This window comes from Alligator sinensis, unplaced genomic scaffold, assembly GCF_000455745.1.
Source record: "Alligator sinensis unplaced genomic scaffold, ASM45574v1 scaffold1480_1, whole genome shotgun sequence".
NCBI lineage: Eukaryota > Metazoa > Chordata > Crocodylia > Alligatoridae > Alligator > Alligator sinensis.
The window spans coordinates 9911-14173 of record NW_005843675.1 but is presented as its reverse complement, the minus strand read 5'-3'; the positions used below and the strand labels follow the sequence as shown (position 1 = coordinate 14173).

General features: G+C 53.3%; 1 pseudogene; it reads right to left on the bottom strand.

The window, feature by feature from the left end:
• Window positions 1–56: 56 nt before the first annotated feature.
• LOC112548880 lies at window positions 57–4088 on the bottom strand (annotated as a pseudogene).
• Window positions 4089–4263: the final 175 nt, after the last annotated feature.

Below are 4263 nucleotides of genomic sequence, written 5' to 3'. Positions count from 1 at the left end.
TTTCTGCTTTGGGGTGACTCAAAGGGGCCCTCAGACCAGACAGGGGCAACCCCTAGTCAGGTTCCTACTAAGGGACATTTACCTGTGGCTGGGAACTTGCACAGCGGTTTGACATGGATGGTGGCCATGCTGCAGCTGGCTGCATTGCTGGTGTTGCAGTGATAGAAGGTGTCATTGCTGGACACTTTGATCTCCAGCTGCAGCTGGGATTGATGCCCCAGGAGCTGCTGGTCCTCTCTGGCTGGGCTGGAAGATGCACCTCGGGACTAGCTGTAGGTGACTCGGTTGGCATCCTGCACCTGGCAGGACAGGGTAACATTGCACCATCCATGCCCTGGGTGAGCAGAGGGTGTTGTGAGCTTGACCTGGCAGACTCGACCTGGAAGGAGAAGTCCTGCTGAGAGGGACTGAGGGCAGTGGGTGCCCCCAAATAGGTGAGACTGGGGGGAAGCAGGGCCCAGATACTCACCAAACACAGACACATGGAAGCAGGTGGTATCGAGACTGCCGGATGCAGATATCACATCCATAAAATAGATACCACTTTCTGACTTGTTACCCAGCTCAATCTGCAGTGAGAGATTCCTGGGACAGAAGATGATTCTCCTGCCTAGCAGGGAGGCTGTGTTGAGCTCCACACGACTGTCCCTCTTAGCAAGTGTCACAATCCAATAGTGCCCTCCAGAGCTGAGTCGCATTATCCACGTGATTTCATTTCAACCTGATGATCTATTTTCTGGTACTAACAGCATGGTTTCCTCAGCAGCCACTGCCATTTCTTTGCAACCTAGTGCTTCAAAAAGGACTGGGAGCAGGAGGGAGGAGAGAGTGGGGAGGAGGGTTGATACATTCCTAACTCCAGCAGGGAAATGCTGTCTGGCTCCAAGGCCCTGGCAGAGCTGGGCTGAGAGCCTGGAGAACAGGTGGGTCCAGGCTTCCCACAGACCTGGATACCTGCAACCCCACATCTGGGTCGAGACAGCCCTTAATGAGCAGCTAGCAGGTAGTTCCACTGAGCGCAGACTGATCCAACTAGCAGTCACCCAGCCCAGGCCCCAGAGTCATTCAGCTCAGGGACATGTATCTGAGTTTTCATCTTCTGAGTCACTAAGCTCTGTGCCCCCACCCATGCACCCCACAGGCTCAAGCTGCAGCCCCACACCTGCAAACTCCTCCCACACACAGATTTCCAAAGCTGCAAAAGCTTCTTTTCAAAATGAAAGGATCATCAGCCCTGCCTATTTCCCATTTCAAATGCATGTAAAGACCCAATACTCTTCAACAGAGGTCCAGGAAACATTCAGAGCAGAGACTTCCACGGGATCAGAAGCAGGCTAAGCTCTTTCCAGGCTGCCTGCCTTGTGTTTGCGTGCAGTGCTCAGTAGATTCATAGATTCATAGATGCTAGGGGCGGCAGGGACCTCAATAGTTCATCGAGTTTGACCCCCTGCATAGGCAGGAAAGAGTGCTGGGTCTAGATGACCCCAGCTAGATGCCTATCTAACCTCCTCTTGAAGACCCCCAGGGTAGGGGAGAGCACCACCTCCCTTGGGAGCCCGTTCCAGACCTTGGCCACTCAAACTGTGAAGAAGTTCTTCCTAATGTCTAGTCTAAATCTGCTCTCTGCTAGCTTGTGGCCATTATTTTTTCTACCCCTGGGGGCGCCTTGGTGAATAATACCTCACCAGTTCCCTTCTGTGCCCCCGTGACGAACGTATAGGCAGCCACAAGGTCGCCTCTCAACCTTCTCTTGTGGAGGCTGAACAGGTTCAGGTGACCCAGTCTCTCCTCATAGGGCTTGGCCCACAAGCCCTTAACGATAGTCCCTCAATGCCAGGTGCACGCCAAGTGATTCCAGTGAAGTCAGGCGTCCCCGATCAACACTGTCAGAGGGATTACCAGGGAAGTTGTCTTGATCAGGATGTGATCTTCACTCACACCGGGAGTTCAGGGTCCGGGCTTGGAAAAGCAATTACCGTTCTGTTCCTGCCTTCCTGCTGGTTACCTGACGCATGCTATCAACACTGTCAGAGGGATTACCAGGGAAGTTGTCTTGATCAGGATGTGATCTTCACTCACACCGGGAGTTCAGGGTCCGGGCTTGGAAAAGCAATTACCGTTCTGTTCCTGCCTTCCTGCTGGTTACCTGACGCATGCTCTTTTTGTACCTAGTCTTATGCTAATCTGTTGGCTTTAGGGCCACTCACAATCTTGCCCTATACTGTTACCCTATGGGATGAAAAGGTGTTAAAAATTATTATAAAAGGTTACTACCCAGACTCAGGTTTATCCAATAAGCAAATTACAATGCAGCATCTCCAGGTTTGACATTAACATTACTCCACCTAAATCCAGCCCCTTTAGATTTCTCTGACTATGCTTTCTTGAGACGTGCTTTCCTGGAACGTGCTGGGTGGGCCTGGTGGTTCGCTCCAGTTTTTATCATCAAGGCTGAACTTTGAGCAAAAACCGTTAGGTCAGCTAATCTCAGAGCTATAGCTTTGTCTTTGAGATCCAGTCAGTTCCACAAACTGTTAGTTTTATCATTTTGGTTAAACTTGTGACAGGCAAGTTACATTTGCGGGTTACAAACTTACAAGCTTTATATTAGGCAAAAATTTCAAATGCCTCCAAGCAGCACATATCTATTGCTTATTAATTTATTTGGTTCTGGCTGTCACAGTGGTGCAGGATGGCTTCTGCATTTTCTCTGGACTGCATACCTTGCTGGCAGTTCTGTCTTCCTTTATGCTGTTTAATTGTATAGGTTCAAACCATTTTTCTTTGAGGGTTGGACGATTAAAGTCTCAACAAAACAGAGAGGAAAAGGGTGACTATCACATTACAATTGTAAAATTGCCGGACTCCTGTTTTTGGAGCGTGCTGATACCAGTGTAAGTGCCTATGTGGCTGCAGCTCCCAGGGCTCCCGTGCTGGGGCAGCGCTGGAACAGACAGCTCCATGGCAAGGCCGGAGACTGTCCATGCTTTGCTGAAACAAGCAGCCCATGTTCACCCCAGGGTTACCCAGAGAGGTGGTGCAGTCTCCATCCGTAGAGGGTTTCAAGGTCCAGCTAGACAAAGCCTTGGCTGGGATGATATAGAGGAGACTGGTCCTGCTTTGAGCAGGGGGTTGGACTCACTGAGCTCCTGAGGTCCCTTCCCACCCTCATGTTTTGTGGCTCTATAACCTCTTCTGGCTGTACCAGGGGTAAATGCAGCCCCTTGGCACTTACCCTACATTTGGAAATACAGGAGGAGGCACAGCAGAAAGGAACAGAGAGTTTCCTCCATCATGGTAGGCATCTGAAAGGGCAAGCAGGCAGCAGGGAGTGAGGCTGGAAGGAGTCAGACAGACTTGAGTTAGGAGGAACCAGCCTGATTCCTGCATGGAGGAGCATGAGAGTGGAGCCTTCCTCCTCCTGGGAACAGGGATGGTGGTGGCAAGTGGGGACGGCCCACAGGCAGCCACAGTGACGTTGGTGTGGAGGGTGGGCTGAGTGGGGACCACCAACAGGAGGCCGCGGAGGTGTCAGTGGCAAGTGCGGAGTGGCGAGCAGTGATCACCTGCAGACACCGGCAGCAGTGTCGCCAGTGGCCAATCTCAGGCGGTGCATGTACCCCGCGCCCCCCGTACCCTCCCTATGCATCGCCTGCGGCATTAGTGCACCCAGCAGGGAGGACGGTAGTAGAAAGCTCAATTGCTCCCGTTGAGACTGACCCACACAGATGCCCGTGCTACGAACAGCAGACCTGAGTCAGAGGGATGTGGTTACAAGCTGAACAAGGTCTGACATACCGTGGCTTTTCAGCCGGGGCCTCTGCCCTTGTCCTGGTACAGTGGGAGCTTGCAGAGACATGACTGAGTGGCATCGTCCACGCTGCAGACACTTCCACAGCACGGGCCACCTGCTTCCTGCTTCTCCGCTGCAGTCGGGCATGGCCATACAGGGTGCTGAGCGCTCACGGCAGGGCCAAGAGGTGTGTAAATCTCCAGAGGAGAAAACCTCATACCGGTTGTGTCACCTCTTTAGCACGAAATACCGGCACAGAGACTGGCGTGCAGGTGGGCAGCGGGCATTGCTGCATTACCGGGGGCAGGGTAGTACCCCGCCCAGAAAGAGCTGCTCGCCGCTAGGAGGAAACCCGCCTGCCTGGGCACGGTCTTTCCCCTGCCAGGTGAGGCCAGGTGAGGCCAGGAGGGGCAGGAGGCGGCGCGGGGCCCCGGGCATCCCGGGCACGGCGCTGGGCCGGCCGCAGGTGC